Source organism: Misgurnus anguillicaudatus, chromosome 6, assembly GCF_027580225.2.
Source record: "Misgurnus anguillicaudatus chromosome 6, ASM2758022v2, whole genome shotgun sequence".
NCBI lineage: Eukaryota > Metazoa > Chordata > Actinopteri > Cypriniformes > Cobitidae > Misgurnus > Misgurnus anguillicaudatus.
Window position 1 is genome coordinate 31706058 of NC_073342.2, and position 27725 is coordinate 31733782.

Here is a 27725-nt window from a genome sequence, read left to right on the forward strand (position 1 = left end):
TTTTCAGTCTTCATATAAAGTATAAGGATTTGTATTTTTTGTTCGCAACTCTACCTCATAAACCTGTTTTGGAGAAATCTCGCATCACTCCGCTGACCGGTTCTCTTTTAACATGGCCTCCTCTCAGCTTTTGTGTTCTCTGAGTGGAGCTCTCCATTCACGTCTAACAGTGGGATAATAGCCTTCTCATTCTCTCCCCCCATACACGGCCTCCACCCGTCCAATTCCCCACTCTAATTGCGTTCCCTTGGAGCACAAGAAGAGAAGGAGGGGAACAACGACGCAGAGAATGAAGAAAAAAGATGTGTAGCTTGCAAAGACTCTTCATTCATACAACCCCTGCGCATTGTTTCGAAATAACAAACTGTGAACCCTGCATTCAACCACAAGAAAGAGGCACAACGGTCAAAAGCGTTCAAGAGCCAGACCACCGTTTCCCGTGATTCTCAGAGGGTCCGAGACTCCTCAGCGAATGATGAGGTGGAGTTTTAATCCCCACGGCTGGTTAATGGAGGTCTTTTCGGGGCCTGGCTCTTCATTGGTGGGAGAGAGCGGAGCCGTTGTGTTCCCGCATTAGGTCCTCGCGTGGGAATCAAAAGCCACTCGACAATAACGCAATCGGCGTGTTTTCGCTGTGAAAAAGCTCCATTAGAAAACACCCCCACAAAACCCTTTCAGATAAGCTGTTTTACGAGTCCGATTAATTCGCTGTTTTGTGTCCCCTGCTGCGTTAAGGACGAAGACGAGATGTGAATGCGAGGAGGGGGACACCCACTGTTTGCACGGATAGGCCCGGATTTGGCACGTTAAGCCTAAAAATGAACAGACTTCCTTACACGTCACTGCTGGTCCCATTTATTTCATCCGAAGAAAGAACAGAACACTCATCAAATGTCTATAACGGGCATGTTTTGAATAAAACAAAGATGTTTCTGTGACTTATTTGGCGACGTTGAGTGACCTGACAATGTGAGGAGTAACACAAATGAAACTTTGAATAGAAAACCACAGACAGACCACCGTGGTTTAACTGCACAATTTTAGATAAGATGATTACAGTCTTTCAAATGAAATATATTACGAATTTGATTACTTTCTATTTAAATTCGAAACTTGATGGATGCAAAAGAAAAAAGAGAGTATTTGCAAGAAATGGCTTACAAGTCCGGCAAAAATTTTTAAAACTGAAGCAATAACAAGAATAGTTTTGTCTCTGAATTTTGATTGGATGAGCCACTAAACCAGATGTTTCTCGATTTGTTGTTTCTAGACGTTGCGCTTCCTAAATCACCGCGTCTTGATTGTGTAAATAAACATCTGCCAGTCTAAATGTTCACAAATCTGCTTTACTGTTTTGAAGTCTGTCACCTTCTTACAAACGGGTGTAGACGGTGGATGCTTTCAATTAGGTAATTTGACACAATGTTTTGCCAGTAAATTTAGCTGTTTTCAATAACAGATGACGGTCTGCCATGTTCACCACTTAAACATAAAATCATCTTTTTGAACATTCCAACATTTAAAACCAGTCTGTAAAATATAAACGAACATAATCAAGATAGATCTGCCTTTTGGAACAAACAATAAAACCAAAAACATTTTGTATATCAGACATTAGGGTGATTTTCTGAGTCACAGGCAGATTTCCAGACAAAAGGTCGAGACCAATGAGCAATTATGTCTGTGTTATCAAAAGATTTATCACATTTGCTTGTTCAAAATCCTAGAACAAAGATTTGAAGACTGCATTAAACAAATACCTCATAACTTGCAATTCAAAACAAATTTGTTTAATTGCTGTTTAACAGAAATAAAACATTGGGGCGGACCAATTTGCAAATGCAAAAATAATAAAGAATCCTAGATTAATTACCACTTAAATCATATTGTTTTAAAGCGCAGTGCCAATAAAATTTAATAAAGGAATACAATTGAAGTAACGGGTTTAAAGATAAGACATGTGTACACAATCTAGTCATTAGAGATTTTCTTCCTCTTCAATACATCACCGAATGATCCAAGTTTATAAGACAGCAAATCTGATCTGCGCTCTGATTAGATTCACTTGTTCCCTTATCACTATATAACATTTATATATACTGTATAATGCCATAGATTTAATTCAAGTGTGAGCCAATTATACAATATATATACACAATACAAGTTTATTTATGTAGCACATTTAAAAACAATAGGAATTGACCTATTAAAGTGCTTTACAAAGTTAAAAGAGACAAAACAACGAAGCTGGATAAACAAAATTAAAAGTAAGATAATAAAAAAGTTTGGGTGGATCTGAGGCTATTTCATAACTTGGGACCGATAACGTACGCACCTGCGATCAACCAGTTACTCTTAAGTGGTCATTTGCATTTTTATTCTAATTTTGCATTTCTTGTCAGTTTCTTGCATTTTGATTTTGGTTGTTTATAGTTCCCAAACAACATAACTTAACACAATGAACAGATTCAGAATCATCCAGCTATTCCACGCATATAGAAAACTTGCATGCTGTATCCACACTGCATAAGAGTTATGTCATTCCAGTCATACCTGCCTTTGTATTATACATCAATGCCTTGTGTGCTGTTGGATTACTTCTCCCCTCTGACCTCACACACTGGCATTAGTTTGTTCACAGTTGTGTGTTTACCCAGAAACACATATTAACCACATACATTAATGTGTTTGTTTAGCTCTATACCCACCGACTGACCGACTGAAAGCGTTTGTATTGCAACAGCTGTACAACAGTCATTAATCTTTACACTCTTAAACTTTACTAGAAATATGTGTTGTGCCTTTAAATGTCAAAACTAAACCACGTAAAAATAGAACCTTAACTAGTAGACAAAGATGTCATTTATATTAGTAACTTTTCCATTAAAATAGTTTTGCAAATTTAAATACCTCATCAGTTTTTATTTCTGTATAAAATATTCAGGCACTTATGCGTCTTACAGTGTAGGTATTAAGAATTCAAAATTATATGTTTTCTAAGTTTGGTTATAATTATGGTGCATTCACACCAGCTGCGGTAGAGGCGGCAAAAACGTGCTATTCGTGCGTATAGTTGGACGCAGGGTTCACAACAGACATGGTAGAGGACACAAGCCCAAGTGATTTACATGTTAAGTCAATGCAAAGACACGATTAGGCATCCTGCAGCACGGTAGTCGCAAATGGCATGTTCTGCGCGCCACGGGAAACGCACAAGTTGGAAAATCTAAACTTTGGCGGATTTCCGTGCCGCGTTAACCAATCAGGACCTTGCTGTAGTAGTGACGTGATTACAGGAAGTGAGTGGAGTCTCAGCGGAGTCACAGAAGCCCCTCCCATGAAGCAAATTTCTGCGTGAATGTCTCAAATGACTAATGAATGAAGCGAGTAAACTCAAAATGTTTAGGCATCCAACTACGAGCGAATAGCGCGTATACAGTTGGACGCTTATGCAGGGTTCAGACCAGACGCGATAAAGGACGGCAAGCGCAAGTGATTTACATGTTAAGTCGTGATTAGGCATCCTGCGGCACAGTAGGCGCGCTATTTGCTCGTAGTTGGATGCTTGAACATTTTGAGGCAAGGTCCTGATTGGTTAACGCAGCGCTGAAATCCGCCAAAGTTCAGAATTTTCAACTGGCGTGTTTCCCACGGCAAATTCACGTGGAACTTGTCTGAAGTTTAAAATCATTGGTCTAAACGTAAGCCAATCACACATAACATTTGGATATGATGTGCTTTATGCGCCGGATCAGCCGCATCGAATCTCTGCTGTAAAATACACGTATGATGTGAAAACAAACCCATCGAGCGAAATACCAGAGTTAACATGGCTATGAACGACTTTTGCAGATTATGTAAAGTAAATCGGGCCAGAGCTAGTTGAACACTATCCTTACGGTGGCTTTCCACTCACGTCTAACGGGAGGAAAGCCCCTCTCTCCTCTCAAACTCTTCCACCAGACAACAATAACCATATGTAAATTAAATCTCCCTACCTTATTTTCTGGTTAATCAGGAATGTCAGCAAAGAATGCTTGCCCACGCGTCCTCCAACATTAACTGTGAACAATATAATTCCCTTCCATGATTTCTCGATCGTTGTGCACGTCAAGCTGTGCTGCACACAGTTTCTCGCTGACGATCGGTAAAGTTGATAAATTAAACTTTTCCAAAAACTTGTCGGGAGCAGGGCAACAACATAATCTCAATTCAAATGTTTAACAAACACTTTTCTTGTTCGGGTTTAAGTTGGCAAGTGCCGGTTCTCCACAACAGAGCTTTCTGTAGGCTTGTTCGACTTCATGCGGCGCCGCTAGAACTGACAGACGGATGACGTTAAAGTGCCGCGAGAGCGAGACGAAATTACACTTCGTATGATTTCTCGAATCGTTCTCGCGTTACTTTGACGTCGTCCGGCTGTCGGTTCTTGCGGCGCCGCGTGAAGTCGAACAAGCCTTGTGTCTTCATGTCCACAACAGACTACAACCGTGATTCGGCGTTTAGCGTCTACGTCACGGCTCTCAGCCCGCCCTCTGTTCGTTGATTGGACGGTCGTTTTGAGACCGGTGGAAAACGGTTTGAATGGGAGGTATCTCAGACTGAGTACAGAAGCGTAATGAAATTTAGCGGAAGTACGAAGTCTGACGTAGTCAGGCTAGGGGCTTCTGTGACTCCGCTCACTTCCTGTAATCACGTCACTACTACAGCAACCTCCTGATTGGTTAATGCGGTGTAATTTCGGCCAAAGTTCAAATTTTTCAACTCGCGCGTTTCCCGTGGCAAACTACACATGCGAATGAGGCAGAATCATGTCTACCGCGCCACGCTAAACGTCTTATTCGCGCCGCCGTCTTCACATTGACTTAACATTGAAATCACTCGCGCTTCATGCCTCTACCGCGGCTGGTGTGAAAGCAGCATTACACTGTAAATTATTTAGCTGTAGTTATGCAGCTGTCTGCCAGGAACTTACTGTAGATTTAAATTTATGTTATGTACTGGCAACAGTTTGTTCAAAGTTAAATAAACACTATATAAAGCATTCTGGAAGCCAGAAATCCTCATCAACCTTTTCAGTTTTTTCCTTCAGATTTGGTTCCCAGAATGCTTTGCATGAGACTGTTATTTTATTTTTATTCTGTAAAGATAAAGACTTGTTAATGTTTAATGTTCATTTTACTTTTAACAAACTGTAAACAACAGTAAATAACATTAATTTAAACTTACAGTAAGTTACTGGGAAACAGCTGACAGTAATACTGTAATTTCTACAGACATTTTTAACAGAATCAGAGTTTTCTATGGATTTCTAAAACACATACTGCGCATAACATTCATACTACATACTGCAGAAACATGCTATTTTTAACACACCTCATCTCTTGCTATACATAGAAGTCCGGAAGTGAGCTAGTTGACCTCTGACCTCTAGGAGACATATACATTATAAGTGGAGTTTCACGATTTCTGTTGGCATCTCAAATAGTCTTACATAACAGACCCACAACTGTGTTCACACCTTTGAGTATTACGGCAGATATTTAACTTTATGAATATCAATTCATCTTCTATCAACGTTAACTCCCTTACATTCCTAAACACCTCCCTTTACGCTTGGAAAGTAATTCTGTAGTCAACTTTTGGAGATGCACCACTGCCTTTACAGTTTGTAACCAATCAAACATGGTTCTGTGTAAATTTGGCACTTTTCCACAGAAACCCTTAAATATCTGCATGGTTATATTTACCAAACCTTCCACGATTGTGAAGCGATTTACACTCATTTGCTCTAAATCAGTCGGAGGCCTGTTCTTTCTAAAGCAAACAAATTTAGTCTTCCGATAACGAACACTAAAAAATGGTTTAAAAAGATATATAGGTATGAAAGCAGCAAAAACGTTGTCATCATTTACTCGCTCTCGTGTGTATTTTTATTGAATAGCAATTTAAATGTTCAGACTGTTCATCACAGAGACCTGGAATTAAACTTGGAAAAACTGAAGATTTCTCACGCTTCTCTAAACAAGCTCCCCGAGTTACTTTGTACGGTCATTCCATAGAAATTCTTCAAATATTCAAACCAAACTTACATGAAATGTTTAATAATTTTAAACACATTTCAACATTGTAAAAAACATTTTCAGAACCCATAGCAAAAAGTGATGGTCGGATTAACAAGCCTGGAGGTTATTTGGGTCCAAAAATTCTGACAAAAATCCCCAAAAGAAAAATGTGTGTGCACATTCAGCCACAAGATATTTGCATGTGTTTGTCAAAGAGTACAAAACGTTCACCAAACACTACCACCACCCTAATGGATTCTTCAGCTAGTTAAATATTACCCACTTCAGAGCCACAGCTTCACCCTGCATACATGAGAGGAACAAAATGAACTTCTTATATAGCAAAGAAACAGATTCAGGTCGGCAGGAAAAACCTCGGACTAGAAAACAATGAAACCATTATTGTTTCTGAAGACCTTCTTTTACGAGCAAAGAGAGGAAACTAAACGCATCACAAAATGTAAATTAGTGCAGGATGAATTTAACTAACAAACTTTCTTGAGTTTGTGTACAGTTCATCTAAATATATATCACAATTTACCTCATGTAACTTTTGAATGAACGTTCACTCTAAAATGGACTGGCCTGCACTGTTAATATTTAATACTCATACCACTAAATGCTTTATTCTGATTGGCTGAAAAATGTTCCATGGGTGTTGATTATTTTTCTGTAAACCGCACACCTTTTAAATATTCTAAAAATGTTTATGGTAACTGTTGTATAAGTGGAATAATTGACTCCGGTCCTTTGAATTATTTGAAAATAAATTACACACACGGTGTAAAGGCACTCCCATCGTGCCACATTACCACCTTGGGTGTGCATTATTTTCAAATAATTCAATGGCCTGTCGTCAATTATTCCCAATGTATCTTTCAAAACATGCATTTGCAAGAAAACATATTTTTGTATGTATTTGCAACATTTAATTGTAGCATTATTCAGTCCCTCCAGAAAAACGCGATTGTGCGATCGCGCGATATATTGCATAATCAGCCAAAGTCCGCATATTTATGCGGGGCTGCATTTTTTCCAAATACGACGCACTTTCTCCGCATTAATTACATATTTCCGCGCACAAAATATGCGGGGCTTGCATGATTTCATAATCTCCGCATTTTCGTAGCAAAAAGTCACATATATATTAGCAGAAAGTAAAAAAATTTTGCATTTACTTCCCAAAAGCACAGCCGTGTCCTCTATTGCCATGGGAACGTTATGAAGTGACGTGATTATGTGACGTGAACATCATTGCAGCTTTTGCAAGTTTCCGCAGTTTTTGCAAGTTCCGCAATTTTCGCAATTCCATCGCATAAATTGCATAAATATCCCGCATATTCCATCTCATTTTTTAAGAAAACGTGCTGCAAAATCGATGATTTTTGCCCGCAACAATCACAAAAAACTCAGTGTTTTTCTGGAAGGACTGATTATTACATTTTTACAACTACAAAACGTTAAACATTTAAAAATCTTTTATACCATAAACATTGCTGTATAATTTCCAAAAAACAATTTTATTGATAATGTTACCACCCTAACCCAAACCCAGGGTTTTTTTCCACAGAAAATTTGCTAGTTAAGGTGGTAGGGTTTGACGGGCGGATGGGTCCGGGGGGCGTGGCAATCAAAGGGGCGTTATGATGAAAATATTTTTATTTAAAACACTCAAATAAAACTTAATTTTGAAGAAACTTTGACAGAAAATGAACACATACTAGATTATTAATAATTATTAATAAACACAAACAGAAGCAGATCGATGATAGATAGCGCAAAGATTGTAAAAACGAATTATTTCCCACTATTAATTACATTATCTTAAAGAAGTGTTACTACTGTAGCATGTAAATAATGCACATAAATAAAGTGAGCAAGAGTGCTCAACACTTTAGTTAAATCTAAGCACGTGCAACCTACCTAGCAGGTCACTCAAACAACAAAATCACCAGCTAACTTACTTTAAATTTGCATGAACTATAGACTAATACAGTAATAGGCTAAAATAAACCTAAAACATAAGTCCACTTACAGTTCTCATGGACACTCGTTTTATCAATTGGCTATCCTCCAGACAGGGATGGACCATTTCGGCGGTGTGGCGCACGTGCACGCTCGCGGTGTGTAGCGCGTCTGCCCTATTCTCTGAGATGTTTTATCAACTGGCTAGTTATCCTCTAGACGGACCACGTCTTTCTCTCATTTCGGTCGTGTGGCGAGCGTGGCCGCTTGTGGTGTGAAGCGTGTACGCGTTATTCTCCGAGATGCACTTGACGGCCTTTTGTGCAGCAATTTTTTTATTTTTTAATAAAAGTTAAGGCGCCCCAAACCTTAGCCTAAACTCAAACCCCTTTTATATAAATTTTTTTAAAATACTTAATGTATAACTTTATATTATGTAACGTAATGGACAGAAATGTGAAGAAAAATTTTAGTAACAATAGCATTTAAAAGATATTTTAAGCCACTAATACAGTCCTACCCATTATTAAAACCATCTACTGTTAGAAAAAAAGCATAACAGAACGACAAGTGTAATCACAATAATTTATTTATTGCGAAATTTCAAAAGCAGAACCAAAAGTAGTTAAAATAAGGATGTGCTAGGGCTGAACGATTTGACCTAAAATCAAAACCTCGGTTAACTTAACATTTGACATCGGTTACGATTAATGAGCGATTATTATTATTTTTTGCCTCATAGTTCGCTGGCAAGGTTTGTATTTTAAATATGCTCAGATATTAAAGGTGGGATATATTTTTCTATTGAAAGGGCATTTGTTGTTATCTTTGTGATTTTTAAAAGAATTAAGTGAAGAGGAAAGTATTAGTTGTTAAGGTTATTTATTGAATATTTTGACTCCAACTGAAATCAAAGACAGTCACATTTTAGTTTACTGTATACTACAAGTTTCCTAAAATAAGTAGAAAATAAATAACATTTTTTTTAAAAGTCTAGTAATTCAGGGCTCCAGACTAACTTTTTTGTTATTAGGAGTACTGTACCCCCTGACTGAAAATTTTAGGAACACAAGCAGAACATTTAGGGCACACCTTAAATCAGCCTACAATGCAATTATTCACATTTTCCCCCAAAATAAATGCATTACTGAAAAATACTAAATAGACTTGACTATATGCAGTTGCTGCACATGTTATTATGCACAATTGATTAAACTTTCAGAATAGGAACTTATGAACCAAAGATTCAGACAACCCACATGACTAATTCTAGCCATAAGATACATACATATACAATAAGTTATATCCAGATAATGAGATGAGTGGCAGGGTAATACTCATTGTATCCTTTACACGTTTCTTGTCTTCTATTCAGTTTTCCTTAACTGGGCACTGCTATACAAGACCTTTACTCTCATCTATAATGAACTAGAAGTTCTCACGTTCTCTCATCTCTGCCATGTCTAATTAAACCTGCTTGCCCGTGTCTTCTCGCGGTTCTGACAAGGTGACATAAACTTTTACACGTCATGCAAATTTGCGGTAAAAACCCGATCGCGCATTCCGTAGTTTTATCACGGGGACCTGCTACTTTCGTTTTTCTTTGGCACTAAATGATCTGCTCAGTTAACACAGTGTTTGAGTTCTTCTCCATGTGTCTCTTTGCAACTGACTGGACGGGGCGGAGCCACGTAACCTCACACGCGTTAGTATGTTTTAAAGGGAAAGTATTAACAGGATTAAATGATAAAATAGGGTCGGTTAACGTTTATATTTCGGTTTCGGTTATTTTTCAATTAATCGTGCAGCCCTAGGATGTGCCTCAATCTCGGTCCTCTCTGGAGTAAATGAAGTACAGAGACATATTAAAGAACATTAATCCAGCTTCTCTTTGTCAAGGCGCGCATTTCAAATTTCAAAAGTATATTGACTGAAAGACGAAAATGTTGCAAATCTGTGACGTATCACACAAGAGCCAATGAATGTTTAATATCACTGCCATACAGCAATGTGTCGTAAAGCTTCTTTAGGCGCAATATTTGAATTTTAATTCATAACGAACGCGACATTTGACGTTTACGGTCGCTAATGAGAACTGGGATCAAGATCGCTGGATAAAGGGCTGAATTTGGATATGTTCCTCGCAATCGTATGAATTTTAAAGATGTGGATTACAGCGAATGAATAAAAGTAAAATCTTTTGTGAATTTATGTTGTGCTTTGGTGTAATTATTGTTGCATAGGAGAAGACTGCAAAGTAGAAAACGCCTTTTGTGTATCATGGCAAACAAAATAAATGTTACAAAATGGTTAATGATTACAGAAATGTAATTGTAGTTTGTTTAGTGTGCTGTGATTTGATAGCAGCTTAGCTTAGCAGAGCCCTTTGAGCCAAAGCTGGTGACTGACGTATTCATGTGGGCGGAGTTTAGTCAACCAACTGTTTTACTGACGTCATTAAAGCAGGAAATAGAGGGATGTAGTCCAAACCGACCGTTCGTTGTAGGCTTTTAAAGAGGAATTCTATTGAAGAAAATATATCGCCTGGCAGTGAACTTTGAGCTTTATCATTTTACAGGTATTATTTATGCTATTATAGCAACATTACACACTAACTAGGGTTTAAAAAATTGTATCAGGAAGAACGTGACCTTTAATATTATGTAATTCTTTTAAGTTTTTCATTACGTAATTAATAAACTGTCTTAAATAAATACGACTGAAAACATGTCATTACTATGAGTAAGAAATGACAATGCCCATGATAATTTAATATTTATGAATAGAAATATGTACAAATCTGTACATCTCTTAAGCTGTTAATACAGCTTTAATAAATCATTAACGTATTAGTCCTATCAACATGTCAATATTATGCGTTTCAGTGTGTATGAACACGTAAGTAAAGTATGTGTGGTAAAAACACACTTTACGTAAAAACACACACATCTCATTAGATCATGTTAAATGGACACAAAAACACCATACAGTAAGAGTATCATGAAAGCAGACCACAGCTCATGTGCTAAATTTTAACACTTCTGAAGCCATGTGATAACTTTATGTGATAATCTCTAACTGTCGCTCCAATAAGGCTTGTCATTACGAATTGTCGCTATGTGAAAAAGAGTCGTATGTCAGAAAAATGGCAGACGGTTTGGTACAACATAAGTATGAATGATGACAGAACTTTTTTCTTAAACCTGAGAAAGATCAGTTTTTAAGCGATTATCTTTGTGGCGTTGTGATCGGTCAAAATGGCCTAATGCACTCTAACAACGTCTTCTTTGTTTATATTAATAACAGGAGAGTATTTTTAAAGCAACGTTCCTTTTTAATTAAATGTTGGATGAAGGTAAAGTTACTGAACTTCTCATCATATGAAGTAAAAGAAACCAGCTGCCATGTGACCCAAACCACGACAAAAGATTCTCATGCCTGTACGCATGACGGACTGCAGTAAGCCCGCTGAAACCACAGGCCAGGGATGCGGGAACAAAGCCACACCAATCATCGGGCGAGCCAGGACACTTTTCTCACGACACGGTATGGGAAGTCATAGGTTACTGTCAAAGGGGCAACATATGCTGTGGGGTGATTCGGGTTCACTGTGAACGGATATGGAAAGAGAACAAGAGTTTACCCCAGATTTACAGAGCAAGACATGAATCTTTCGCAAATCTTGATTTAATAGCGGACTCTTAGAACATAACGTTTAAAATTGTCACTGTAATTTATTTGAAAAAAGCAATAAAAGCTCTCCGTCGTTCTGCGTAGTAGATCAATATCCTATATTTGCTTTTCTTTAGAGAATAAAATTTAAGGTCATCAAAAGAGCACAAGTCTTTTTCTTTAAAAAAACTGCAACTCAGGCTTGCCAAGAAAACAACATCGCCTTAATTGCTAATTATACGTTTTCGACAGACAGATTTGAAGAAAAATATTTTATCGTGCAAACCTCATGGAACGGACCGCAAACATTAAAAAAAATTATGATTTCCTAAACATCATAAAAGTACATGGCAAAAGGCCTCAGAACAACAAACAGATCTGAAATGTGTCGTGTGAGTTTGGCGAGGATTGGAAACAGTGCGGCGTGAAAGGCAAACTCGCGAAGAAAAACATCCTTCGCTCCTGCCAACACAAACACAAGCGGCAAGCCCAAGGTTCAATCCCATATTATTTGTGTCAGACCAAACATGCATCAAAAAAACTCAAAGACCACATTTCATATTGCCCTGAACAGAACATTAAAACAATACGGTTCCCAAACAACCCATAAAAGAAATGAGCATGCAAATCATAAAAATTAAAAATTGTTCTGAAAGGTCTCGTATATCATGCAGGTCCGAGGGAGGACACCATGAAGAACGTCTTCATCGCACACGTACAGGTGCAGGTCCAAGTTCATCTCGACCTCTTTAACTAAAGGAAGCCATTTGTCCAGACATAAGTTCATCAAACGCCCTAGTGTTCATTAAACAGCCCACATTCTGTCCAAAACCTTTTAAACGCTGACATTCGTCAACGTTTCATCCATTGTTGTGTCAGGTTGAGAGAAGTTATGAACGTTGGTAGACGATAAACATTCTGGAAAGTTAGTTGGCATCTTCTATCTTAGCCAGCTAGAAATCCTCTGCCATCAGAGATCAGAGGATCTGTCATGAATAAGTGATGTTAGATCAGAGAAGATAACGTCTTCGTTCTTTGTTTACGTATGAACGTCTTCTCTGTCGATTGATGAAATAAAAAAACAATTTTCTACTTTATTATCAAAGCATAATTATGCTGTCTACCCTTCACATTAAGCTTTTCGTTTACATTGTTTAAAATGTGAAACACATAAATAACTGCATGGTTGTAATGGCACTGTTTATCTCTGTTACCCAGCACGCATTGCGACTCGATCTCAGCTTTATGCCTGAAATCATAAAGTTCAGCATACACAACTCTGCAATGAAGAGTCAATCTTGAGTCAACAAAGAACTGGTTCATCAACAATGAAACACAAATTAACTGGAAGGAACATTTTCTTCACCAACAGCAATGCGAAAATAAAACATTCTTTGTCAACCTTGCTATGGGTTTTAGAAGACCTGACACAAATTAAACGCATGAATGGACATGTCGAAAACAAACATTCTTTGGATCCACCAAAAAAATCCCCAAGTTGCACTTCACGTGTTGGCTGTGGTAAACCTCCTGCCGTATGTTCAGTTAGCGCACAGTTTGCACGTTTGCCAAGTAAAGCTGTGAGTCATGAGTCCAGAACGGATTGCTGGGATGTTAAACACACCAGCTACTGCTGAGTCACAGCGCTCATTCATTCGACTCATTATACCACAATTAGCTGAACTGCTAAATAGTTAAGTAGCAGTAGAGCAGTCCAAAAGAATGGATAATATAGGTCACATGCAAGGCAGTTTACTATGAATCACCAGGTTGACTTTTGCAGAACCGTGGTTGTTTTATAGCGAAAAAGTTAACTTTGTAAAGACAAGCACCAGAAAAACCATGCAGTAAGTGCACTGAACACAGGAATATGCGGTTACGTGTTAAAGGCGGTGTGTGTAAATTTGAGCGACATCTAGTGTTGAGATTGCCAAATTGCAACCAATAGCTCACCCATTAATTTCAAAACGCATATGGTAGCCACCACAGGACAAACAACGTAGGAACAAAACACGCTCTGTGGAATTTCCACAGTAAGGGGACCCGCGGTGTATGGAGATAAAAACGGCTCATTCTAAGGTAATAAAAACAATACAGTTCATTTTGTAAGGTAAGATAATATAGGTATATATATTATTGCATTTATGTCAAGAGATCCTTCTAAAAGTTAAAAGTGTAGATTATTCATATTAGTTCAAATAATTTTTTACCACAACTAAATATTTCATTTATAGACCGTTTCAGCAGTAACAACATAAACATGCAGCTGTTGCGGTCCGCACGTAACTTCCGGTAAACTCCGGTATGAATAAATAACAACAAAGTTCTTTAAACGTAGATTATTTATTTAACAAGCAAAAAAACAACAACACGTAGATTACCTAGGAGACCAAAACATTTGTTATTTTCGACGAGGCATTTGTTCAAGAGATCAGTTTAGCAACTAGTCAGACCATTAAAAAACGAAACCGGAAGTAAGGTTCGGATCCAGACGTGTATCACGTGCGTCAGATGAAACCGTCTATACAGTATATTATTTATAAAAATGTTAAAATATGTTTCAGACTGTTTAAAGGTGCAGTGTTTAATTTTTATAAAATGAACCATTATGTGTTCATTACCTTAGAATGAGACTTTTTTATCTACATACACCGCGGGTCCCCTTACATGGAAGTCGCAATTTTGTGCCGCCATGTTTCTACAGAAGCCCTTAGCGGACGTTTTTTACTAAATTGTCTCCAACGATGACATGTTTGTCCGGTGGCAGCTAACGTAGCTTCTCTATATTTTTTCAAAAGCGAGGGTTAAGCTGTTGATTGCAATGCGCAACCTCACCACTAGATGCCACAAAAATTTACACACTGCACCTTTAATTGTTGTGTGACCTATTTCTAGGGCTGGGTATTGTTAGGAATTTCGCAATTCGATTCGATTTCGATTCTTGAGGCTTCGATACGATTCGATTCAGTTCGATATTGATTTACTTGCTTCGATATCGATTCGATAATACGTAAATACACAAGCAATTAAGTACCTGAGTATATTTTTAAGTAATGTTTGTAGTATTACTAATGTTTGATCACGTTGATGGTGCAGGCTTAAAATAAGTGCTGCTGTTTGCCATCTTTGATCTTTCTGTTTTGATAAAGCGCGTCTTGTACAACGCTGAACGCTCTCACTAGAGTGTTGCCCACAGCGCCGCCACTGGCCGGGGGGGCTGAATCGATTCATAGGATTTGATGAATCGATATTGAATTGAGGAACAAATAATTGCAATGCATTGATGAATCGATATTTTTACCCAGCCCTACCTATTTCTGCGTGAAACATAAAGAAAAATAGAAGATGTGGCTTGTTTTTTTTTTACTGGAAATAGAGAGTTGCAGGGATGATGCATTTTTTAGGCAAAACCCAAAAACGAGTTAGATTTTTCACTTCCGATTCTTTTTTCAATGTGTTTTCTTTAAACGCTTTAAAAATATATTGGGTAAGACTTGAGTTTTCACATTTTATTCTACCACATAAAACATACCATTATTTCCTTATCATGAACATGTTTTAAAAGTATTTAATAAAGTTTGAAAGAGACGCTTGGGGGTGATGAAGTTACGGTCGATGTGAATGTAGTTCATTTATAAAAAAAAAGGGGTGCACTTTTTATTTCTAGTCAACGCATTTAGACTATTCGTTAAAGTTATGCTGATTTGTCATGATTAACTTGAGGGACCAAATGTGTAAGTATTACAACCTTCTGGTGAAGCTAACTTCCATGTTCTTTTTCAGAAAGTACATTTTCAGATTTTGATTGTTGATGTCTTTGCACAGATAAATTATTCACCACAAAACATTAATAAAATGTGTACTATAAATTTGTCTCAGTTTATCCGTATATTTTTCTTACACTGTTAACCCTGATATTGTCTTTACTTAAACAATCAAATAAACATCACTTAATATTTTCTGTTTTGAAGGCAAAGCTTAAAAAAGTTTAGTTGATTTAACTTTTAAGCTTACAAAATCCATTAAACTAAAACATTCAAGTAGAATGAACTTAAAATTATTAGTTTATCTTGTGAGGAATACCCATAATCCTTTGCGCCTGAATACTTTGATTATTTTCTGCTTTTTCACAGAATAAAAACTGATAAGAACTTTCACTACTTAAATATGTGTTAATAAAATGTCATATAGGTTTAAGCTCTTATATTATTGATGTTGTTTTGTTGTAAATTATAATTTTGTAAAGTTACCGTTCAGGTGATCAGTGTTTCCATACATGAACCCTGTTCAGAACACTTTATTGTATTTCTCTCCACAGTACTGACAATGCATGTCAAAAACACAGTTTTGTGTGTGTTTCTGTGGAGAATCACGTTTATTCAATGACTGACTTAAAATCAGTCATCAATTCTGTGTTATAATACCATTTATAACATCAAAAGTAATATAAAGTGATAAAAACTAAAGTTATATGCAAGGGGTTTCCTCACAAATTTCTAGTAATGTCAACTAATCTGGGTTAAGAGTGCAGGAATATTGGAAGAAGTCTATTCAACTTAAAATTGTTGTTAGAACAGTTTATATGTTTAAGTAATCATTACTTAAAGTTTTTAGGGCAACAAGTTTGCTTCATTTTTTTAAGTATACTCAACTTATCCGGGCTTACAGTGTAGGGGGTGTGCACACCAATGCATTTACATCGGAGGCCGACGTATGTTTTCAATTGAAGTGCCGCGCTTTTCAAAAACTTGAAGGTTGAAACGCTCAGCTCGTCAATGTCACTTCTCACTCGGCTGTCCAATCACAGTGAAGGAGGGGCGGGGCAAAAATCCCAACAACCAACCGGCACATCATTCAATGACTGATAAACAAAGCAGAAGTATCATAGCAACCAAAGCAATCAGCTGAAAAAAACTGGCAAGCGCCTACAGTAGGCGTCCGCCTGGCATTTTCAATCCCTTTGGTGTATTTAAACATTAGCATTGAAAAGTCCTCCTCTCCCGTTTTACAGTATCATAGCAACAGCCAATTGCTAAACTCACAAGTTAGACTCCAGCTGTCTGGTTCATGGTGTGAAGCATCCTTTAATACAACAAGGTTTTCAGTCCACAAGACAAATACAAGAGCCCAGCATCCCCTATGACAGAACAAACAAAGAGAGAGAAAGAGAGAGAGCGTGAGAGAGAGAGAGAGAGAGAGAGCTATCATGCACAGGTGCGCAGCACCATAAATTAAAAAAAAACCCTTATACAGGTTAGACATTAGGCCATATCAAACAGTACTTTTAAAATGACTGATGGATCAAAAAAATATATATATATATTGTGTGTGTTTGCGTTATGTGAGTTTGATTAAAAAGTTAAAATTCATTGATCTCTCAGATAAAAGAAAGGAAGTAACAAATGAAGTTTGTACAGTTTGAAGCCATGAATCACCCAGGAGTCCAGCTCGCCTTGGCAACAAACACAGTATGCACCGTTTGACATTACTTTAGAAGAATATGGTGCCTATCCAGGGTCATTGGGTCGAGATGAACTTTACTGGCTGTCAAACACTTCTCCTGCAAACAACAACTAACAGATTGCTAGTAGAAATGTGGGATCTTTTAGCTGCTAGTAACAGAAACATCAGAAAAGCTCTGTGTCATTGATGCAAAAAAGTAGCAAAATTCTGGAAAATTTTTAAGGTATATATGGGAATTGTAACACATAGATAGCCTGGGTGCCAGCCGATCTTAGCCCTGCCCACCACGATTTGAAAACGGGGAAGATCGGTCTGGGGATTCACCGTTGAGGAGCTACTATGCGAATACCAAAACCGGCCGACGAATCAAATTGTGAGGGCGGGCTTTATACGATGATGGACAGATGATCAACAGTAACGTATCAACCACGTCACCAAAGAGCGCGTGTGTTCAATCTGTTTACAATGAAATGGCTGCCACTGGTGAATTCAGATGTGTGGATTCTGACATTGAGTCTGTTCTAAAAGATATCGACAGAGCATTAATTTAAAAAGAGGAACAGAGAAACGCGAAGGCATTTGTTTATGTTTTCGCCGTCCTTCCTATGGAGGACAAAGTTAAAGAAGCAACTGAAATGGGTATCACAGCGATGCAACTCGGCGTGCACGACGAGATGGATATAATTAGCGGTCGTTGCCAGCTTCTTTTCGGAAGCCTGGAATCGTGACTGCTGAATAAGTGGAGGGACATGCTAGGCTCCGATATTTTTCAAGCCAACGTAATGGGTAGCTATCGTCGTGGATGAAGTTCAAATGGTAAGAGATAGTCTTACTGTATGACTTAGTAAATACTTAATGTTGTGATATAAATGAAATATTGTAAACATAGTAGGTGTTGATGTACCTTCGCTAACTCAGACTTAGTATAATTACAATGATTTTAGTATCATTGTAGCGAAATTACTAGCTGTTCGGTCAGGCTGCTAAAGACGCCATTTCAACATCACACACTCCGTAGCTCTGATTGGTCGTATGTCTATCCAATTGAGTGCAGAGGCATTTTTCGGTTGAGACACGCCTCATAATTTTAGCTCAATGGACCGGTATCAGACTCAAATTCTGACTAGAATTGAGTATGACAACGTCAGGCTAACACATAGATGAAGATGAGTCAGAGGTCGGGGAAGCTAATGTTTGTATGTTATACAGTTTGTATAAATTACCCAAAATTTACAAATAATTTCCTTGAATTCCTTAAGTTTACAACTTGGAATATTTCCAAAATTCACAACACAATTTGTTATCCTGGACCACAAAACCAGTCATAAGTAGTATGAGTAAATTTGTAGCAATAGCCAAAAATGCATGGTGTGTGTCAAAATTATCTTTTTTTATCCCAAAATCATTAGGATATCAAGTAAAGATCACGTTCCATGAAGATGTTTTGTAAATTTCCTACCATAAATATTAGGGCTGGGTATCGATTCAGATGTTCCAGATCGATTCGCTTTCGATTAAGAAGCTATCGAGTTGATTCGCTTTCGATTCTCGGTTCGATTTTCGATTACGATTTTCGGTTCTGTTTTTATACTCGATTCAACTCGACGAATATAGATTATATATTAAAATATATTAGAATATAATATTATTATATATGTTATATTATATTATATTAGAATATATTTTAATATAAACTGAATGAATGAATGAATGAATGAATGACAGGTTCGCCTCTCGCTCTTTGGTAACATCGCGCAAGACAAAAAAGAGGGTGACATCTAGTGGAGAAGACTATTAATTAGATTAAAGGAACAGTATGTAGGATTGTGGCTAAAACTGGTACTGCAATCACAAAATTGGCGGCCAATACACAACATGAAAACACAAACATCAGTTGAGTTGAGGGCTGCAACTCCACTTGTTAAATGACAATATCCTGGCTGGACCGCTGTTGTCAGTGATAAAAGTATATGAAATTAAAATTATTTCTTTATGTCTAGGGCATATTATTTCTTTATATCAGGGCCATTTTATGGTTAATTTAATATAAATTTCTTACATACTGTTTTCTTTAACTTTAATCTTACGTTCAATGTTTGAATGTTTTTTGCCCAGCCTAATAAAAATATCAAAAATGTATTAATCATTAGTAATATGTGTTGCTAAGGACTTCATTTGGACAACTTTAAAGGCGATTTTCTCAATATTTAAGTTTTTTAACCTTCTTTTTTTTATCTCGGCCAAATATCCTAACAAACCATACATTAAAGGAAAGCTTATTTATGATTAAACTGCCCCCCATATAACTGGTTTTGTGGTCCAGGGTCACATTAAGTAATACAATATAATTAATTAAAAATGTACTTTTCACTTAGTATTGGTGTGTAATACTAATATTTGATTAGTAATGTAACACGTTAATACCAAATTCACCCATGTACTTTGTAGTTCTGTACCATAAAGAATCCCAATCAGGTTTAATTCGCTTTCGACAAGAACAAAACGAATGAATCTGTTTCAAAGCACATTTCTGGAATGGAAAAGGGCTGAACGCAGGCATTGCGCCATCTGTCTGCATACTCGCTGGGGTCTGTATGCAAATATGACTTATCATTGCCATTTCAGAACATCTGAAATCTGCCACAGGAAATATGAAATCTCTCTAATGTGTCATGGACCACTGCAGAAGAAAAAGCGGTAGTGTTTCCATCTTTTGCGTCCCTCCACAAACACACACACACATCATATCATGGAAAGCCACAGATTACAGGTCACTGTTCACATAATTCCTACTCCACAAACCAAAACGTAATCACCATTTCCTGCGTGACGCTGCGCTGCTGCTACACCCAGAGACGTCTTTATAGAGTCAGGGGGAGCTCATAACAACATCCTTATTTAAAACACTTGTTTAGACGGTAGCCAGCAGTTTACGACCGCAGGTGTCCTGAAACTATGGGCCAAGTTGAGTAGTGATTTAACTAAAAACGCAACAAAAGTCGCTGTCTATTTACTAGGGATGCTCCGATGGATCGGCCGATAATGCTTGCTATGTTTCTCAATGAATTACGGTGAAATGCCGCTACATCCAAAAGCCAGGGGGCGCTCTCGTGCAGAAACTCAAAATGCGCTCTAGACGAAGAACAATACACACGCAGATGTGATGACACGCAGCTCCATGAAATGGCTGAAGGATATATTTATATTGCTGTTCTTCAAACCTTTTCAGGTATTTTCATGATAATAAAGAATATGTTTAATAATTATGTTTGACGAGTGTTGCTTTTTCAAATGCATGTTATAAACGACTCAAACTAACAGTGATTTTAGATCGATAAGGACTTACTGATCAAAAGCTGCAGTACATGAAATAGCCGTAATAAGATCGGCTGTCCGATTCAGAATAGTGATCGGCCACGTATTATTAGTGGAGATCGGCATTGATCGGAGCATCCCTACTATTTACCTCCATCACTGCTGGTGTTCTCAAATCATACATAACAAACTGCTGCTTCTTTGTTTGTGGGTTTACTGGCCAAACTGCTTATCTTGTTTGGCTGTTGCACTGCTACTGTGGGTTACAAGCGTGGATACTGCCTACTAGTGGTCTGCATGTGTAATGGCACATCGACGCGGACGACGATGCAGAAGTATATATGAAAACTGGCGCGTAGCCTACAAAGTCCAGGCTACGCCTTAGGAACTACGCACAACTATAAGGGTAACAAACCTCAGTAATCGAAAGGATTCTCAAACATTAAAGAAAGAAGAACAGAACCAAACCAAAAATTAATACAATTAAATTATTCCTCACCAGCCTTTTTTTTAAGATGCACGCAAGCAAGTTTCACAAAATGCCTTCCAGGAAAATTTTGTATGTTAAATATATAAACATACAAATATATCAAATGAAAGAACAGACCTCTGCTTTCAAACTACTTTTTTATAACCTCTTAAATATGGGTAGGTTTCTTAAAAAAAAAAATTTGAGCGAAAAGCTGAAATAATTTTTTTTTTAAAGGAATTTTGTTAGAGATCAGATTCACAACGATTATCAAAACATACACAGAATTTAAAATTATTACAATTTTTACTTCAGTTTTTTTATAAATAGGGTAAATAGTGGATAAATAGTGGATAATAGCTAAATTACAGGTTACCGTAAAAAATCAGGTAAGCGTCATTGGCAGGGAAATGTTTTCTCTTAGTTGACGAGATAACTCGTCAATGGCAGGAAAGGAGTTATGCCGAGTTCAGACTGCATGACTTTCAAACTTGTCGGGTCACCGATGTTTTCACATGGCGTGATTATCTGGGGAAGCGTTCAGTCGCTGTTGTTTCAGACTGCATGATGGATTGGCGACAGTAGTTTTCATACTGCATGACTTTACCGTAAGAAGAATCGCTGATAACTTTGTCCCGGTCCGCAAACTACGTCTCACAACCAAACGCACGTGAGAAGTGACGCGATGGAAACAACGCGAGGTCACGCGTGCAAGACCGGAGTTCTCACGTGAAACAGGAATTATTATTAAAAATGGTAGCTCGCAAGAAGCTTGCCATACAAATTGTATGTGCAGTCATTTGCAGCAGAAAAAAAAGAAATAAAGATTAGAGGGAGGAAATTATGCCCTGTATGTTGCTCTCTCATTGGCTGTAGGTCATCGCCAATGTCATTTTCAGTCAAAACACATTTCACACGGCATGATTTTGAATCGCCGACAGGTCCAGATATTAAGCATGCCAAATATCTCACGGTTGTCGGCTACTCGTCTGCGATTCTCTCAGAACGCATCTTTTATAATTCACACTGTGTGATTGTCACTCGCCTGCACGAGCATCGATTTGCTTGTGATTTTGGGCATTTGTCGCCGATTTCTCAAAACCTGTCAGCGAATCAAAATCAGGGCTAAAATCGTGCAGTCTGAACTCGGCATTAACCAAAAGTGTTTAGACGCACCAGATGACCAGTTACGTAGCGTGTTAAGAATGATATGCGAAGTAGTGTAAATTTTATATTTAGGTATTTAGGAGAGGTTCATCCAAAGTGACTTGCAAAAGCAAGGAAAACAAATCGATTTGTCATAAAAAAACAACGAGAAAGTTTTATAATAGTTTGATTTTATTCTACAACTTTATATTGTACTGTTATTGTTTATGTTGCTGTTTCAAATAAACTTTTACCTTATGAAGATCCAAACGTACACAGGCAGGAGTTGAGAACCTGTCGCCTGAGAATGACTTCAGCTTTGATTGATGTGTTCATCTGGTTGTTATGGGCTTTGGAAAGGATAAAAACATGGATGATGGGGGTGGACAAGGCGGTAAATCTATCTGCAGTGGCTGATGGTTTGAGGGTTAAAAGACAAATAGAAAATAGATAGACGTACATAAAATGTTAAAGAAAAACTACTTCTAATGAAACCTTAAACAAGCAGCCTACGCAAAAAAAAGAAAACTTCCTTATGTCATTCCAAGCATGTATGAATTTCTTTCACCTGTAAAACACACAAGGAAACCAAATAAAGATTTATGTGAAACTGACATGCTTCAATAACGACAACAAAAGCAGTTCATCCATCTAAATACAGTACCAAGTTGTGTCTGAGGAACCGACCACAACTGATGACAAATTCCTTAAAGTCACCATGAAACAGAAGTAGCGATTGCCTTATTTTCCCCGTGGTGACGTTAGGGCTGGGCGATAAAACCATATCGATGTGTACCGTTGATACACCTTTATTGTTGACGATGGGAAAAACTGTTTGATCAGCGGAGCTTTCACGGCACATTCACACGGGGCGTCAGCGTTAACGTTTCCCATTCACTTTTAATAGGTGACGTTATGCGTTGCCGAACTGAATTGTGGATCCGTCGGCGCCGCGTCAGTACCATTGCTTGCGGCAGAAGTTCAACATTTCTCAAATTTTCAAGCGGCAACGCTTGCGTCAGCCAATCAGATCACTTTATGCAAATTACCTAGACAGAGCCAGCCAATTACATTTATGGAAGAACGGAGCAGCGGCCACTGTGATTGGCTGTTGGCCACGCTTCCCGTGTGAATGCACCGTCAGAGTATATTCACTGCGGCTACGAGCGGATGGCAGTGTTCGACACATACGCAATACAAATAATTTCTCTTTCAAATTATTACTCTATCAGGCCATACTGATTTGGCGACATTTACAATAAATTAAAAAATTTAGGTGAAGAAAAGGAGCCGATCCACAATTGCAAACAAAGTTTAGAACAAACAACAAGAAACAAAGAACAGGATTCAAACATTATGGTGACAAAAATGCTGCTGAGAAAGCATTTATAGAGTTTATTTAACAGCAATTTAATCTTTATGTAACATTACACATTTTTTGTACTGCTAAACTAAAATTGTTTATTGTTTGTCTTTATAAAGTGTGTAAATAAAACATGCAGTGGTTAAATTTAAACTTTTTTTATACTTGTCATTTTTTAAAAAACCCTAATAAAACGTATCAATAATTATTGCTATCGAATAATATCACGTTAAATCAATGATAAACATTTTAGCTCTATCATCCAGCCCTAAGTGACATATATCCCAGTGAAACGGCTTCTGAAATAAAAAACTGGAATTTGTCCATCGAGAACTAATTGGATCATTTGAAGTTGAGTCATGTTGCTATCTGCTAATCATTCCGACCTTTTCCCGGACCCCGCCCACGTTTCATACCATATGATCATAAGTTAAAAAAGACTAGGCTAGTTCAACTTCATGCGGCGCTGCAAGAGCCGACAGCCAGATGATGTCAAAGTACCACGAGAACGATTCGAGAAATCATACGAAGTGTAATTTCGTCTCGCTCTCGCAGCACTTTAACATCATGCGCCTGTCAGTTCTAGCGGCACCGCATGAAGTCGAACAAGCCTATTGTTTCAACGAGGGGAGGAGATTGCGTTTTTGATTAAAGATTATGTGGGCACATCATTTTTTTTATAATGACGCTTACAGATAATTTGTAAAAAAAAAAGAAAAATACCGCAATATTCCAAAAACTGACAGTTTATCTTTTTAATTTCATTGCGATTTTAATATCTTATATTGTGAAAAGTGACATGACACACAAAATAAACAATAAGTTACATTTGGCATGTCTTGACTGCGTTAATTCGACCACAACCAAGATTTCACATATTGCAAACCGTAAACACCAGCTAAAGTATCGCAATACCAAGTGACTCATGAAACCAAAATTTGATTTAATTCCAACAAACAATGGTTGTCTTGGGTTCCACAAGTTTAAAACCACTGTCATACAGATACCAATACCAAGACAATTAAATGCCTGAAAACTATGTGTGTGTTTATGGGTTCCGTGTGTATTTGTGTGAGAGACAGACAGTGGAAGGTCAAGCCAATCATATTCTCCAGTCCTGCACAAGATTAGATTCCAGGCATTCTGTAGGAATCTCCCACACTGTGATCAATCTTTTAGACACACACACTGCATATCTATTCATCCATTACAAGCCAAATGTGCCCCCTTGACTGTTCTCCAATGAGACACTATAAACACAAAAGATAACATCCATCTATGGAGGTGGGTGAGATGATCTGCTTTAACCATACAGGCGGGTAACCATAAGCTTTAGCCCTGTAGGATTTCACCTACAAACCAAAAGTAAACCTTAGCAGTGCCATGATGATAGACCGTAGTGATGATGCTTTACATGGAAACCATGTTCATTTGTATGCCCTTAAAGGAATAGTTTACCCAAAAAACTCATACAGGTTTAGATCAACATGAAGGTGAGTAAATGATGTTCATTTTTGGGTGTACTATCCCTTTAATTTCACAGTCCAACCAGGACTGTCAATCAGTTTCTAGTAAATTATTATTTCTAGCGGTTATATACTTATTTTAGAAGCAAAGTGAGGTGTAAATGAGCTTTTAAAGGTGAGACTGAGACTCAACACTGACATCTAGTGCTTTTAGACTTATCAACACTGCTCATTTTTGTCAAACCTGAGACTTTCACTTATTATTTGGAGAAATCAATATTTATCAAGCATCACTATTATTACTGTTTATACATCAGGTTGTTGAAAAAAACTTTACACTTTTAAACTCGCCGTGTAACCATTATTACTAGAGATTACTAGAGATTTTATCTATGGCACCCACACAGCGATCACCTACTGTAAAACACCATAGAAACCAAAGGCCACTTTATGTTCGCCATACGTCTTAGTAACAGCATAGCAACACCATATCGACCACTCGAACTCTCGAATTCGCAAAACAACCACTCATAAGGCCCCAGCAACCGCACAACTACGAGCAAACCACTCATAACGCCTCAGCAACCGCATAGCAACGTATTAAAACATCTATAGCGGATGCCTAGCAACCGCATGGCCACGTGCTGATGAAAATTCGGTTTCGCTTAAAATTGTGAACAGTGCCAAAGACCAAAGCGCCACATACAGTAAACAAAACAAAGAAATGATACGCACATTTTCTGCGGAGGTAATTCGCGATTTTCCCGGCATCGTGCAGCTGCCAGCTGGCGGATGATTCGAGAGTTCCGGTGAATGATGACTAGTAGTAGGTGAGAAAAGTAACGCACGCGCTACAGCCTGTATGTACCTGAGGCGAAGACGACGCAAGTGACAACACCCACAAAATCTGTACGGTTTTTTTAACTTCTGTGAATTCATTGCAAAATAATAATAATAATAATAATAATAGTAATAATAATAATAATAATAATAATAGAAATATACTTTTTGTTATTTCGTAGCAAGAAAATATATATAATTTATTTGTTGCTTATTTCATAACAGTTTATTTTTTGTAGTGCTTTTACAGCATACAGTATTTCACTGATTTATTTTGCATATCCTGTACCAATAATCTTTTACCATAAAGAAAATTACATTGCTCAGGAGACATGATGAAGATCACAGTATCATAACAATTAATACGAGAAATAAAAAATATATAAAATGTGGATAGCATCTCTCTCTCTCTCTCTCTCTCTCTCTCTCTCTCTCTCTCTCTCTCTCTCTCTCTCTCTCTCTCTCTCTCTGTTTCAATTTCATATAGTTTTATTGTAATGACAAAGTACACTTTGCAGTGCCAAAGCATTAGAATGTAACATTTAAACAAACAATAAACAAAGATAAACAAGAAGTAAATAAATAAATAAGAACATGAGGTAAAACAATAGTAATAAATTATTATTATGACACAGAAAAACTGTATTGTATCGAATTTACAACATGTATTAAAAATTACAATAATTGAAGTGTGTACAGGGGAGGTTCTCTTTCTCGACATGATCATGTAAAAGCAAAACGCAGTTTTGACAAATGAGAGTATTTGAGTGACAACATTTTCTCATTTTTTTTTCTAAGAGTAATACTATAAATCAATCTCAATTGCATCTTGACAAATCTTGGCACTATTTAAGAAACATAGACATCACCTAGCTCAAAACCACCTCACACTTTTCTAATTTCCTTCTGATAATTAATCTTGATCATATTTTTAAGCATTAGGGAATTTTTCAAATTTCCAAGATGTGTTTCCATAGATGGTTTCTAGACATCCAAGCCTGGGCCAAAGACAGCTGGTCAAAATGAAAACCTGCCGCTATCCCGAAAATGAGGAACCAAGACTGCGGCAGGCTATTTATTCCATTCGGCTAATGCCTAATGTCTGCTTGGGCAGATGAGAAAGAACTTAACGCTTCCTTTTTTAGCATGTGCATGTACGTGGAGCAGCGCTCGTGGTCTGGCGTGGTGTAGGGGTACGATCGGCAACTATTGGGAAAAGGTGCAGAAGGCATGTGCCCATTGAGGAGATATCCATACAGGAGAAGGGATCTGTGCGTCTAGCCATGAGTCACTCTTTCTGTTTACCTAGAGGCCGTAATGCAGCCATCGGTCTGATTCCTGCCACCATGGCAACCTTCCGGCCACCACAGCAACTGTCTTTCCCTATGCGGGCTGCCACACTCCACTTGAGGAATTCCATAATGGTGGCCAAGGAAGGACACCTTCTCATGCGGTTTCCGTCTTAATGCCGTTCCCTTATTACGTCTTGCTGCTGCATATCCTCGAATGACTGAGGCAGACAGGTGGATGTGCTTTGGGAAACCAGCAGAAGTTGAGTCTTCTGAATACAGAATTATCACAATACTATGTTTACAATATGTATTAGGTACCAATTAACCCCAAAATAAACAGAAAAATAATTTAATTTTGATTAACTTCATGTCTATTTTTAAGACCAACAAGATGAATTTTACTTAGTGACAGTATATTTTCATGACCAACACAATTTCCTCTTACCATAAAGAAAACAAGTTATCATAGTAATATTTACAGTATTTTGCTTCCTGTTATTAATTATCATTTTATAACCCTAAACAAAGAGTGAAAGAAAGAGTTAAAGAGTTAAAATATCTGTCACATGCATGTCAGTGCTATTTGAGTTGGTAATCATGCCAAAATAACCTTGTACTTGATTTAACATTTGATAACAGAAAGTCCCACAGCAGCGGTGTCCGACCTAG

The 27725-nt window shown here is 37.6% G+C and overlaps 2 long non-coding RNA genes across 2 annotated transcripts in view; one reads left to right on the plus strand and one right to left on the minus strand.

The window, feature by feature from the left end:
- Window positions 1–25783, minus strand: part of LOC129433594 (uncharacterized) — a 98421-nt gene extending 72638 nt beyond the window's left edge. The window contains exons 1-2 of the long non-coding RNA XR_008640424.2: window positions 25660–25783; window positions 22350–22445 (exon numbers count right to left, since the gene is read on the minus strand). This is a non-coding gene — a long non-coding RNA (uncharacterized lncRNA). The remainder of the gene's footprint in view (window positions 1–22349; window positions 22446–25659) is intronic.
- Window positions 25701–27409, plus strand: LOC129433595 (uncharacterized). Its single transcript, XR_008640427.2, has 2 exons — window positions 25701–25833; window positions 26742–27409. It is a non-coding gene; the product is annotated as an uncharacterized lncRNA (long non-coding RNA).
- The last annotated feature ends 316 nt before the right edge of the window (window positions 27410–27725 follow it).